This window comes from Pan paniscus, chromosome X, assembly GCF_029289425.2.
Source record: "Pan paniscus chromosome X, NHGRI_mPanPan1-v2.0_pri, whole genome shotgun sequence".
Taxonomy (NCBI): Eukaryota; Metazoa; Chordata; class Mammalia; order Primates; family Hominidae; genus Pan; species Pan paniscus.
In genome coordinates this window covers 30,375,412-30,390,750 of record NC_073272.2, presented here as the reverse complement: position 1 = coordinate 30,390,750, position 15,339 = coordinate 30,375,412, and the positions used below count along the sequence as shown (strand labels likewise).

At 39.1% G+C, this 15,339-nt stretch overlaps 1 protein-coding gene across 1 annotated transcript in view; it reads right to left on the bottom strand.

Annotated features, from left to right (window-relative positions):
* IL1RAPL1 (interleukin 1 receptor accessory protein like 1) overlaps positions 1–13,433 on the bottom strand; it is a 1,371,738-nt gene extending 1,358,305 nt beyond the window's left edge. The window contains exon 1 of the mRNA XM_008959191.5: positions 12,313–13,433. The gene's annotated coding sequence lies outside the window, so the exon portion shown is untranslated. The remainder of the gene's footprint in view (positions 1–12,312) is intronic.
* Positions 13,434–15,339: the final 1,906 nt, after the last annotated feature.

The window sequence follows — 15,339 nt, the reverse complement described above, 5'->3', positions numbered from 1 at the left end:
CCTGGTAACTTACAACAGAGTAACTATAATGTGACTTGAACTACATTCCTGAGAAAATCACATTCTCTGAAGCAAAACTACATAGAGCAAGGCCTTATACTCAATTGTATTTAGTTTCTTTATCTCTTTAAACAAATGTTTACGATTTCATAGCATTTCCTCAGTAATTTCATATGGTATTATTGCATCATGCCTCAAGGGGTGAGAGAAAAAATACGATCTTGTCAGAGACTCCAAATAACTTTCATTCCCCTCTTAATGGCCTGTATACCCATCCTGCCATTGGTGGCTCACAGCTGAGTCCCTCATTGGGATTTACCCTCAGCTGCAAGTAACTGTCTTCCCAACATTATGCTCCTTCCTGTGGGGCAGGCCCCCGCCAGTCACTGCCTGACGTGAAAACAGAAAGCCCCACCCCCCTTGACTCAATGTGAGACAATTTTGAAGGACCATCAAATCTTTAGAACTTCTCATTGGAACTGCTGGGGCCCCAGCTGCAACCACATTGCAGTCAGTTTCTCTGCCTCAGAAACAACTAAAACTTTTGTATGCAATTCTTCATCTCAGAGTCTGTTTCCAGGGAGCCCAATTGAACACATATGCCTTTCCCACTGGTCCATAAGCTTTAGATGGCAAGAACTGTCTTGAGCATCTACAGCCTGTGTTAAGCACCATTCTTACAACAGATAGGGCCCTCAAGTAGTATTTCTCATTCACTCACATGAAGGAGTTCATTAAAATACATATGGGAAGGGGCAATTCTGATCACGTAATAGGACTGAAGGACAGTGGTTAGTAGGGACCCACAATGAGCCACAATTGCTGCATGATAATCAACTGAGACAGTGGCAGTGTGAGGATTTCAGCATAGTAGGGGCCTACCCTGTGCCATTGTGGTTGGAAATGACTTATTACTTGAAAGTTGAAGCTGAGTTGGAGGGGCACTTTGGAAAATATCAAGAAAGCATCCAATATCCATTGTAACTTATGACGCCAGGAGGAAAGTAATACTGACAGAGACTGAGAGGTTTCTGCTGAAGCCCTCCCAAGGAACATCTTGGTGATCCTACTGACCTCAATTTTTTTTTTTTTTTTTTGAGATGGAGTCTCGCTCTGTCACCCAGGCTGGAGTGCAATGGTGCATGGTGCAATCTCGGCTCACTGCAACCTCCACCTCCCAGGTTCAAGCGATTCTCCTGCCTCAGCCTCCCGAGTAGCTGGCTGGGATCACAAGCACCTGCCAATGTGCCCAGCTAATTTTTGTATTTTTAGTAGAGACGGGATTTCTCCATGTTGGCCAGGCTGGTCTTGAACTGCTGAACTCAGGCTGTTTCCCTTGCCTCGGCCTCCCAAAGTGCTGGGGTTACAGGCATGAGCCACCATGCCTGGCCCTCAAATGTTTTTGAAAGTACGAATTTCTCGGCTGGGTGCAGTGGCTCATGCCTGTAATCCCAGCACTTTGGGAGGCCAAGGTGGGTGGATCTCCTGAAGTCAGGAGTTTGAGACCAGCCTGGCCGACATGGTGAAACCCCGTCTCTACTAAAAATACAAAATTAGCCGGGTGTGGTGGCGCACACCTGTAATCCCAGCTACTCGGGAGGCTGAGGGAGGAGATTTGCTTGAACCCGGGAGGCAGAGGTTGCAGTGAGCCAAGATTGCACCATTGCACTCCAGCCTGGGCAAAAAAGAGCGAAACTCCATCTCAAAAAAAAAAAAAAAAAAACCTACAAATTTCTATACTGCATTCCAAACACCGAATCAGGATCCTCAGGGATAGGGGAGTGAGTTTTGACAACAGCTAGACTGTGAGACTTGTTCTTTCACCTGAATCCTAAGGATGATGTACATAACATTTAGTTTGTGCCTAAGTAAATTGCATTTTTTCTCATTTTGTCTTCAACATTTGGCTATTTTCCAGCTTACTACATCTTCCAATATAGAGTGATCAGATAAAGTATGGGAAAAAAAACTATACCTACTGGTTTCTTTTCTTCCACTTATTAGAAGTGTAGATAAAGTATTTGATAAGAAAAATAATTTAAACTAAACTAGCATGGGGATTTTTTATTACTAGGAGGCTCACTTTCCAATTTCCAGCTACAATTCAAAATTGTTATAATTATTGGTAGTTAGCAAAAGAGTTCACACTTGTTAGAAATAAATCCTATTATCTTATTACTGAATGTACATTCTACTCGAAAGCAATATTCTTATTCCATATGATCTTACTATAAAACCATTTTGAAATCTATATTTCCACCTTGGCATTACATTATATAAAGCACTTTCCTTTTTTCTTTTTTCCCAGTTGCTTCCTTCAACTTCTTTCTTCCAGATGAATTGTCACTTTAGAGTCACTTTGCTGTTGCCATCACAGTAAAGAAATAAACTTTAAACATTATCCAGTGTACTCATTAAAGAGTTACACTTAAATCTTAGCATTGTTGCTACAGTGTGTGGCAACTTTCTAATACTACCAAGCAAGGATAGTTTGAATGGATCAGCCCCATTACAGAATCTTGCCTTCTGCTTGAAAAAAGCAAAAGCTAATGTTAAACTCTGGCTTCTGTATTTATCCAGCACTGGTAGCAGTGGTTTGTTTGCTTATTTATTTATTTATTTGAACAGAGTTTCACTCTTGTTGCCCAGGCTTAAGTGCAATGGTGTGATCTCGGCTCATTGCAGCCTCTGCCTCCCAGGTTCAAGCAATTCTCCTGCCTCAGCCTCCTAAGTAGCTGGGATTACAGACATGTACCACCATGCCCGGCTAATTTTGTATTTTTAGTAGAGACGGGGTTTCACCATGCTGGTCAGGCTGGTCTCGAACTCCTGACCTCAGGTGATCCGCCTGCCTCCGCCTCCCAAAGTGCTGGGATTACAGGCGTGAAGCCACTGCACCCAGCAGTTTATTCTTTGAAAGGAAGAAAGAAAGAGGAAAATGAAGAGAGCCAGTGATGCCTGTTTGAGGCCTGGGGTTCTACATGAGAAAATTGGAATAAGCGTGAAACTCAGGAGTCACTGGGAAATTCACACAACTTGAAATCAATGGTAACCTGGAGATACACACTCTTAATTCATCCCCCTTCTTCCTAAAGCATAAATCTGAGCGGGTCATGAAATGTTCTGTTTTCCTTAAGCTCATGCAATACCATTCCATTGGCTCCTGCTTGCCAGACGTGAAGGCTCAGGGCTCCAGCCTTATCTTCTTACATTTCATATCATATACCCCCTTCTCTGGGGAAACAAGAACATTGGATCTTCCTTAACCATGCTCCATTTGGTCCTCCTTACAGTATATTTTTGATCTCCCCTCTATTTAGAAGGTCACATCTCCATACCCATGTTAACTCCTTCAAAGTCCAATACAAAGGCTGCCTCCTTTAGCAAGCCTCACCTAATCCCTCTACGTGCATGTGTCCTGAACGTTTCTTGAGCCCATAGCATACTTGGCATCTCTCTTAGAAGTATGTATGGTAGACTATCTTGAATTATAATAACAGGTGGCCTTCCATATCTGTGGATCCAAGCAACCATGGATCAGGAATATTTTTTAAAAACAATTTAAAAAGAACAATAAAATAATTAAAAATAATACAAATAAAAATACAATGTAACAACTATTTACGTAGCATTTACACTGTATTAAGTATAAGTAATCTTCAGATAATTTATACAGGAGGATGCACATAGGTCATATGCAAATACGAGACCATTTTATATTAGGGACTCGAGCATCTGTGGATTTTGATGTCCACAAGGGGTCCTGGAACCAATCCCCATGGATACCAAGGGATGTCGGTATATGTGATTTTGTTTAGTAGTCATATCCCTAACTAAACCATTTTTGGGCCCAGACACATGACATCAGTCATCTCTGTAGGGAGGGACCTTTGCAGTCCCTCTTGCATCCCCTTGAACAGTGAAGGCACTTAAATACCTATGATAGAGGTGGAAGGAAGGGGGAGGAAAGGAAGAAGAAGGGGAGGGAGGGAGGGAGGGAGGGAGGGAAGGAAGGAAGGAAGGGAGGGAGGGAGACAGGCAGGCAGGTGATTTCTTCTCCTTCAGTCCATTTGTAGGTTTTAAACTACCTAATATTAATTCTCTCTCCTTTATTACTCAATTTTCCTTTTTTCACTTTTTTAAATCAGAAGCTTTTGTCTCTACGTATAATGTAGCATGAGTTTTGGAGAACACAGATCTAAAACTGACCTGTTATCCGTAAGTGTTTAAGCGTTTGCTTGTGTAATGATTTACTGATGACCTACTATGTGCTGTGCACAATGTTGGGCCCTGGAAATACAAGACCAGCAGGCACTTGCCTCCTAGAGCTAAGCTAAACCATTCACTCATTGAGAAGAGCACACCCACTGACATAAGCGGCTTGCTCTGTGGCTGTGTTATTAAGGGCCCTGTAGGAGAACCCCGACAAGAAAAAACAGCAGAGTCAAAAACCCCTAGAGACCCCTTGAATGCATTTACTCTGCACACTGTGGAGATGGGTGCCTCTTGAGTACCATTCAGGAGTTCTGTCATGGTGAGAACAATTAGGAGCTTTAATAGGGGTATCCAAAAACCAAACACTGAGAGCTGCCAGATCCATTTGTTACATTCAAATTTTCTCCCTTGGCCACATGAAGCTTTGTTTACACAAAATACTTGATACCATTCTAACTCTCTCAGTTTTTCCATTTTTACCACTGTATTTAGCTCTCCTGACTGTGTCTCTTCTGAAATAAAGTTGGCAGAGAGGTTGTAAGCATCATAGCGTTCATAGCCAGCGTCATTTCTTCATACAGGTATGCTACCAGCTCCCTACCCAGTAACTCTAGAGGGCACTGCAGGATTCAGCCTGAACAAAAGTATGTCCTCCACAGCCCTGTCTCCACCTTATCATCTAAAATGCAGTCCATTCAAGCTATTTTTCGGGGTCAGAAGTTAATGGCATCTTTTCTAGAAATGTCACTATTATAATACAAAGGGATAAAGCCTGTTATTCCAAACTTTCCTCTTTAGCATATTAACGATGATTCATTTGTCAAACATTTCAACAAAAATCATGTATGTGTGTGGATACACATATTAATGCAGTCATTAGGATATGAGGATACACACACACCAGCTGTATCTTGTTCGTTTAGTAGTAGTTATATGATTGTAGCTTGGCAAACTTGATAAAATATTACTGTCTTCATTATTCCAAAATTGGTTCACTATTGTTTATGTAAGCAGACTGACCCTGTTGATGAAGAAATGAAATATGAAATTCAATATCGTCAAAGTGGGATAAAGTGTAGCTAGAAGATATTTTGATAGGACCCCTTAGTGGAATCCCCTGGAAGCAAGAAGGTAGCATGCAGCACTGAGACAAAGATGGCCAGGGATGTTCAGGAAAGTCCAGAAAGTGGAGAGGCTCCAAAGAAGAGCAATTCCCTGCAGGTGGAAAGATACAAAGCTAATGGGAAAAAGGACAGTATGGAAAAGACAAGAAGACCCACCATTGACCTATGTTCTCAACTCTCCTTTGTATTGTGTCTCCAGGGATCAAATGAGGTCAAAAATCAGGTGTGCGTAAAGGAAAAATAAAGTCCACAGATTCTGAGTGCAGAAGTCAGACGACTGATCACAAATCGGTAAAGTAAGCTAGAGGCCAAAAGATTCGATATGCCAACATTAGCTGTACTAATAAAAAATACTGCTGTATGCCAGGACATATTGCTATATAACTAAAATACCCAGCTGAGTGCTTATATCAAGGAACTGAAATCATGCATCATGAGAGAGCCAACAAATTGTAAGATCTTGGAAACTTCACTTCATTTCTCTGGTTCGCAAATTCCTTGTTTAAAATCACATAATGGGGCATCCCTTACTCCTATAATGCATATAATTCTATTAGGTTTTTATGAGATTTTGATCACCTTTGGCTTTTATAATAATTCATTTTTATTTTGGCTACAATAAAAACAATGTTTATTTTTTAAAAAAGCAATTATTTTCCAAAATCAACCAATTTTAAATTACAACTGTTGAATCCTAAAACTCGAATGGGAATATTTTGGAACCCTAAATGTACATCCTCAGAAAATTATATACTCTTAAGTCCATCTATACCGAAATTCAACTCCTTTGATCCACAAACCACCACCATACGCACTTACCTTTCATTTTCTCTGTAAGATGAACACGATTAATATGTATATGTAATGCAAGTATTTTGCCTCTAGACATATGGACCTTTTATTTACTACAGCTGCAGGAGTTACTCCAAGGAATCTAGAATCTATATAAACACCAAACTTTCTATGTAGATAGAATAAACCATGCATTTCAAAGATATAAGTAGACTCTGTTGTGACTATACATAAATTCATTTTTAAAGAGTTATTATATTCATAATAATTTACTATTATTATCATGCATTTTCTCAATTAATGGATACTGAAAGTATAACTATGATTAAGTGGACTTCCAGTGAATTTTTTTAATTAAAAAGGGAACTTTGCACCAGAAAATGATGAAGATCACTATACCAAGTCATACATATTAATCTAAAACATCGATAAGGTAACTCGTTTTGATTAGGTCATAAGAAGATAAACTACTATGAATAATTTTATGATTATCCATATGCTGATTTATTATAATTATAATTCAAATAAAGTATAAGATGCCTAATAAACATCGAAAGAGTAAAAGTCTATAATTATATGATTACAATCCACAATCCATTTCAATTTTTCAGTAAGTCCAAATTCTACACACAATATCCTGACGTAGTGTTACAACGTACAATCTAGTTTAACTCTTAAATTTATGTTCATAGAGGTGTAGCTCCTGTAAGAACAAAGCAGCTCATTTAGTGCCATTTATCGTATTTGATATATATGAGCATAGTAACTATAACAAACCATTTGAATAGCTTGTGATGAAAAAGATTGCTTTTAATATTGTGATATTAAAATGGGAAAGAGCAAAATTTTCAGAAGTAAAATTTTCTTTTAGTTCTCTTTCTTTCCTTTCTCCCTTTGCTTTATTCACAGTTCAGTGCCTGGGATTTTCAGATCATGTGATAAGAAAGCAACATCAAGCCACCTAGTCATCCCTTCTCTGTAGCTAAAAGACAGGAGTTTTAGAGTTTGGGCACCTGAATATTGTGTCTACACAAGGATACCAAAAAGCATGTCAATTAAGGATCTTTCCTGGTAAACCAATGGTCAGGATAAGCATACTTAATGGATAAGTATGTCCACTGAGCCATGTGGTTGGACTGTAATAGAATGTTATATGCAGTATAAGACACTCCAGGGTGGCATTTTCTGGGTGAAAATTAAAAGCATATTTGGAAGGTGATTAGCTGAATTTGTCAAATAAACAAGCCTGTCTACATTCATACAATATTCTTTTATAAATCTGCCAGAGCAAATCTAAAGTATTGCCATAAGACATAAAGGATATGCATTTTTTAAATATAGGAAACCAAGAAAATGCTTGCTATTAATAGGCATCAATGAAGTCAGATAAACATGCATAATGAAATTCATCTGAAACAACAAAAATATATTGGGAATCCTTGAAAAGAAAAGCAAGACCCTGGGAAGTTACGAAGAGGAGGTTGCTCTACAACATGAAAATTCTTTATTTTAAGCCCAGGACTACTAATTTATTACAGGGTTAATTTTGCACTTTCCAATTCTATTTTAACCAAAATATAAAAACTTACTCTGTAACCTGATTATTCAGTCACTGAAAAACATACATGGAAGCTCATATCACTAAACTATCCTCTTTGCATATATGTAAATATCATTCTGTTAAGATACAAGAACATTAAAGAGATGCAGTTTTAGTAGTGACACATGGGGGATTGCCTCCCCCTAAAGAAAGTTAGTAATTATTACAACTAGAAAATTCCAAACAGACCGGGTATCTTTATATTCTCATTTTCTCTATTACACTTGGTATTCAAACTCATTATGCTTTTGTTAATATACTGAAAGACAAGAGTCACTTTCTGGTCAATGTACTCAGTCTGTGAAGTAGCATCAAGTTTGTGTACATTTGTTTGTGTGCTCTTGGTAGCAGAAACAGAAACTCCTAAGTACTCAGAAGCATTTTTTAAAAAGCAATCTGCAGAAAACACTCTCACACATAAAACCCTTAGTTACCACTGTTTGAATGTTATTCAAAAGCAACTATTTTTTTAATTACTTAAGACAACTATATTCCCATATGAGTACTTCTGGAAAAAACTGAGTACTGAGTGAAAGTTAACCAACAAAGCTTTTAATTTGTCTTTGTTGGTTAATCACTGAACAGTATTATGTACAGCTAACTGTAATTGCTACTAGAAAGCACCTATTCAGATTTACAATAAGGGTGTAAAAAACATGCACAGCTAAATTAATAAGACTTAAGGGAATCCTTAATAATAATAATTCCATATATTTCTAAGGCATAGGATGGTGGTAAGTACTTAGACACATATTATCTCCTTTCTGTAGAGCAATGTGCAACTATTTATTTTTTTAAAAAATGATTCTCTGGAACACTGAGAAATCAAATGTGGTGTCAGAGGTCACAAGGCTAGTAATTGACAGAGCCGGAAGTACAGTTTCGAGCCCTCTGACTCAGCCCGGAATTCTACAATGTCTTGATGTCTCACAGAACTGGACTCTCCTCTTTGAGATTCCCGATAAACCTAATGGAAATAGGGTTGGAATTTAGTAATAAAAAGGCTGACGCGACCTTACCTATAGCTGCCCAACCGGTACAATTATAATTATGCTTTATAACTTGAGCATCGCCAGAAAACTTGCTACTTTTAAATCTCAATAATCAACACTTGTTTTGTTGCTACAAATTATAGAGTAGTCTGCTTTATAAAAACACAAGATTTGCCAAACACCAAACATCATATCTGTTGTAAGTCAAAGTACATCCCAAACATTTCAGTGTGTAACAAACTAACAAATTCTGAAATATAAATCTTCAAAGTTCAACTGTTCTTTAAAATGTTTTATCTAATAGCCATTTTAAAAGTAATACTGATTTGTTCACATATGTTGCAAACATAATGAAAATTCAATTTAAAATTTTCTCTAGTTTTAGGAATACCGTGATTACTTATCTGCTAAATCTCCTTACTTTGCTGAAGCAACTGGTCAGGAAACAAAACTGATAGCTTTCATATTCATAAATGGTATTTCTTTTTTTCCCAAATATTTTCTAACCTAACTACATGACTGCGGCTGACAAAATGGAAATAAAATAGAAAATAGATGTTACATTTCAAATTACCCACTGCCATCATGTTTAAATGCTTTCCTATTAGACAAAGCTTTTTATTACTGATTTGTAGGATACTTAAGAAAAATGCCATAACCTGCCTTAGTTACATAATCTTCCTAAAGAAAGTAACAGCTTATAAAGTGCCATTAACATGATTGAAACTATCTTTCCTAATAGAAGTATATGCAGTCTTCAAGTAAGGAGTTAGCAATTACATATGTATATTTGCTTCACAACCAGTGTCTTTTTGTACAGAATCTTTTTCCATCCTGCTATTATTTCCATCTCCTACTGAGCTTAGAAAACCTATGCCCTGCTTGGTAACATATGTGTGGCTTACGTCAGAAAACAACTGAGGAAGTCATTTATAAAATATTGAAAGAAGGAGTAGGAAAAATCATTACAGACTATATTTGTGCACATTAGTTGGAAACCAACAGCCTGGAAGCAGCTGTTGTGTTACCCTGACCCCTGAAGGAAGGAATCAGGAGTTAAATTCACATTCAATTTCCTACACAATATGAACGCCAAACCTCCCAATCCACTGGCACAATACATCAATGTTTGTGCATGTCCTGAAGAAGTATGAAAGTCACCTCAAATATCAGACCTTAGAATTTCATTCCCCAATCCCACCATTCTGACTCAGGGTCAGCAAATCTTTTCAAAGTTACTTAGAGGGTGTCTAGATTCTGCATCTTACTCCTTAGGACTGGAAGGAAATGGAATATGAGAAATAAAAGAAAAACAGAAAAAAATCATCTCATCTCCCTGATAGAAAAGTCGTTTAGCCTTCTTTGTAAAATAAATGTAAAGAGAAATAGGAAATAGCACAACTAGATAATAAGGTGATTCAACTGAACAGGGTTAGGATTTCAGAAGTTTCATTTTTTGTGAATATGTGATCTATTGAGGAGAAAACAGATCCTAAAACAGTAGAAGGCCAAAAGGACCTGATGTGTATCTTCTTTAAAAAAATCACAACTCCAGATAAAACATTAGGGAAAATGACATTTTATTCTGCAGTATTCCCTTCTCTGCACAGTGAGCACAGTACATTTATCTCATCTGATGGTAAAAGTCTTTGGCAGCTGCAACCTGTCTTTTAAGCCATTCAATAAGTGAAACTTGAACATGGATTGCTCTTTTTTTCTGGGATTTGTGTTAATAATGAATCCAATGCCATTTAATTTGTAATTTAACAGGGTACTGTTACCTTTGAATGCTTTTACTTCTCTTTTCCCAGAAGGTTAAAATGGCCCAGAAAGAGATTGTCATGGTTAAGATAAAGGGACAAAACAGTCATTTCTGACACGCTGTGGAAGCAATCATCATTTTTATGAGGGAACCACCAGGCTGAAATCTGCATCAAGCTCTACCAGGAAAAATGCAAGAAAGGACCCTAAATATTCATTCCGTTCACAGTCTTCATTTCAATGAATTTAACTTTCCATTCAGTTAGGGTCATATCTTTCAATCCTAGGGTAAAGAACTATGACCTTGGCTGGAATCATCAGTCCCAGTTATTCAATGGGGCACTTCTGAAACATCGCAGACTCATTTTGACTCTCCACGGGTGTGGCTAAAATTGGTCCTGTCCAGCCCTAAAGCTTATATGATCTGATGTCCCTCCGAAACTCACTATGAGAAAACTCGTGCAAAATTTGCCATAGAGATCAAGGTTTACAGGACCCTTGGAGCTAATCTCTCTCTGCCCTCCTCCTCTGTTAGCTGTTACAAGCCTTCAAAAGTTAACAGGGTGATGGAGCCTCTCTCTATACAATCATCTCATCTCACTATCGTTGACTGAAACTCGCTGATGTAATGAAGTTACATAATCACCGATTATGCACGACTTCCATCCATCTTCCTACATATCCACATATCTTCTCCCCTCCCCTTTGGATCAATCTACCAGGTGAGATTTATAACATATGTAAATGCTCCATTCTCTCATCACAGGCACTGAATATGGAACTTTAGCATTGCAGTACAGTGCACTGAACCACGTCATCAATATTGATTTCTTTATCCCATTTCCCAGGCAGAATATGCTTAAACATCCTTAGTGTTCCAGTCTCTAACTTTTTACCGAAAGGGTAAAATAGATGTAGCAGACAGGACACATCTTCAACTTAAGGTTAGGGGAAGTATGTAATTAATTGCCTGCATTTCCCAAGCTGGCTGCATTGCAATAAAAGGACGGTCTCTGCTTTCAGACCTTCGACTCCCCTGCACGTGGGTCTCAGCTTCAGCTATTTAGGATATTGGGTAAATAATTATATTATTGGGCAATTGAACTTGAGAAAGAAAGCACTGTGGTGATATTTAAGATAATGTTGCCTTATTCTTCTCTATGTTAGCCATCATTTTTAGCTTTTTCTTTTCTTTTCCTTTTTTCACTCTGAGTGATAATCCAGTAGATAAAAAAGTAGCCCAGGGCGCTTAATAATCTCCAGTAACCACAACCTAGAGAACAATTAACGATGATTATCACCTTAAAGTTTAAGAACTTGACAAGTGGGATGTCCCTGGTCCCATTGCGGCTGTGAAATGCAGCAGAATGCTGCACTGAGTTGAAAACATATTTCTTTTAATGCATAGAGAGTAGCTCGTTTCATTTTAAATGGGGCTCTTCACTAAGTGTTTCTTTTACTGCTGCTACCCCTTCCAGAACGCAGGGGCCACAAATATTACATTCAAACAAAGAGTGTCTACCCAGAATTAATTCAAGACACTCTTCCATATCAAAATAATTGGGGGAGAGAGTGATACTTTGATTTTCAATTGCACTCAGAATACGGGCACACATACATATACACACACACGCACACACACACATACACACACACACACACACACACATATCAACACACCCAACTGCAGTTATTCCATTCAGTGCCAATAACGGCCACATCACAGCCATCAATGCGATGCAGCAATCATTCAAGTCACCCATTCCCATTACAAATGCCCAAGTTTGCTCATGCCACTGATGGGTTTGCATATATAAAATGACCTTACCCACAACAGTCTTCCAAATTATTCTCCTCTGGATATTAGTTGGTAAGGTAATTGCTGGTCATCACAATGCGTATTCAGAAAAATCCACGTTTTACTCCTGTGTTCTTTTTCTTGTTTTTGCTAGCAATTAATATTGTGAGCAAAATTCCCATTCACAAATGCCAAGTTCACCATAAAAGCAGATAATTCCATACAGATCTTCCCTACAAGACTGTCTCCAGTTAGTTCTCAAAGTGCCCGATTGTTTGCTGAAGATACAATCCAGGTGCAGAGCAGGAAAAAAAAAAAAAAAAAACAGACTAGGAGAAAAATGAAGAGGCAGATAGAAAAGGAGAGACTGAGAGAGGAGAGAGCAGAAAAAGAGGGGGGAAAATAAGAATAATTCTTAAAAAATAAGGAAGGAAAAAAGCCGATAAGTGAGAAGTCTGTGAGCTCTATGACAAGAATTGGAGTGTTGCTTGCAAATCTTCTGAGTACATGCAGCCTTTCAAATCCTCCTGGTCCCCAAGTAAAATTTCCAGATCCGGGATGCAGCCATAAGAAAGAATCCTATGTATATTTCACAAGTATCCCGCAATAACAGATCCGACGGGGTTTTCCTTGTACAGTACTGCTATGTGAAAGCACACAACCCCTGCTGTTTGGGAAGGTGTCTCCTGGGTCCTAGCTCTCCTCAGCAGCCCCCAAAAATGATTTTTCAAAAAAGAGTCGGGGGTGGGGGGGTGGGAAAAGCAGCTTTGCGTTTGCCTTGAATGATGCTAATCCTGAGCGAAAACGACAAGCAAAACACGAATAGCACGAGATCTTGATTAATAGCCACAATCTACTCAAAATATCCCAGGGAAGAAGGAGCGAAAACAAGAAAGAGAAACTGCAATGCATAAATGATTCCAGTGTTTCTACAAGATCGGTTCATTTGATTGAATGCATTCTCTGGTTTGCTGCAAGTCATAAAGAGGATAGTATTACTGCCACCCAATGGATATTTTAGTACTAGCCAATCCACAGACAGCCACCGCTTTGCGAGTTTGAGTTCTCAGAAGACCGAAGTGGAAGGAAGGTAGCCTGGGAATCTTTTGGAAAGGACCCTGGGAGGCTTCAAATAACGGAAATCTGTTCTTCCAGGCAAAAGCAGACTGGCAAATTTGGATGCTTATACAGTCTTGCCTTAGCCACCTTAGAATTATGGTTCCATTTCTCTAGGAAGCAGAAAGATACAGAGAGTGATGCCTAAGCCGACACACTCTTGATAACCTCCTTTTCATCTCTTCTCTTTGAAGCAGATTATTGCGCGCGACCCTCCCACCCCCATCACTGTCTCCCCAACGCCCCCATTCTCCGTATCACTTTAAGATGGATTACAAGAGAGAAGGGGTGCGGGGGCTGCTCCAAACAAACCTCAGGTGCTAAGATGATAATTGTTTCTAAAGGGCAGTTTTGCAAAAGTGCTTCTGTCTGTATTGATATGCAAACTGTGAGTCCTTCAAGCAGTAACCCTCCTCACAGCCGCGCTTTCAGTTTGGGGGAGGAGCAAAATCTTCCCTAAGTGAGTGGGGCTTGGGAGAAGGGTGCCTGTGGAAGGCTCTCTGGGAGTGCGGGGTGGGGGTGGGGAGTGGGAGGAGGAGCGGAGGGGAGGGTATTGAAGAGGATCCTCCTCCCATCCACCGCGTAATTGAGTTCCCTGCAAAAGAGTTCGCTGCTGGTTTCTGAGATGAATTTGTGATGAAGAAAGAGGGTCAAAGTAGGTACGGGTAAATACATTAGGTTATTTGCTCAATTTAAGGTCCTTAACCATTTACATTGGGATAGTATAACACTCACATGTGATTCCGTGATTCTCAAACTTTGATGTACACACCATCACCTGGGTGTCTTGTTAAAATGCAGATTCGGATTCGGTACATCTGGAGTGAGGCCTGAGACCCTGCGTTTCTAATAAGCTCGCCCGTGGCCCATAATAATGTTGCTGGGCTGTGGACCACATTTGGAGTAGCAAGACCCTAAAAAAATGTTAATGTTTACACTGCAGCAACAGTGTTAGTTTCCGGCAGCTGAGTAGGCTGGATGATTAAAAGGCAGAGAGCCGCTTTTCTAGTTACTTCTCTCCCTCTCCCCACCCTGCAACCTTTCCCATTCAACACCGGCAGCCCATGTACTTAAAAACCTTAACCCATTTTGTAATGTATCCCACAAGCTTTTGTAATGGCAGGCTTAACCGGATAAACCAAAAATAGAATGAATAGGTAAAGTAGCCTTGGCCCTTCAGAACTGTTTTAATTTGGGGAGTAAAACACGCATCAAGATAAAGAAAACACTTTAAAAATTAGGTAAAATGTGAGCTAAACGAATACAAACTAAGCGCGCAGGTGAGAATAACAGCAGGCAGGGAGACTAGACAGGGAGGTAAATCTGTATTTCGAAAAAAGGAGCAGTACACTGAAATTTCCAACCTAAGCAGAGGGAAAATGTGGTTAAAGTCGGTAGGCAAGTCTTACAAGGTTTCTTTGAAGCTAACTCACCCATGTTCACATCTTCTGTGCCAGTGTTTTTCTTCCCTCTGCTTCTTCCCCACATGCTATAATTCAGCGTAAACTGAAGATTAGAGGTGAAGAGGAAATATATTCCCCTCCTTTCAACGTGAGTGATCTATATTTTCTATACCTTCCATCACAGTCCTCTAGTTGACCCAGTTGAATGTGAACAGACCTCAAGCAGACCGGGAGGGGGGCACAAGTAACAAGTGTAAATGTAATTGCTTCAAGCAAAATTTAAAAGTAAACGTCTTGACCGTAGGCTCCAATCCTAGATTTGAGTCTAAATTCTACTCCTAAGTAGCCATAATTACCCAAGGGAATCACTTTAATTTCTCTTGGCCTCAGTTTCCTTGTCTATAAAATGACAGGTTGAAATTAACCAGTTGCCAACGTGCTGTCCAGCTCCATATGGTACAAAAATCACGTCCTCTCTTTGAAATGTTCTGCAAGTCAGTTTGTTACTGTACACAGAGAAGGAGTTATGATTATTACC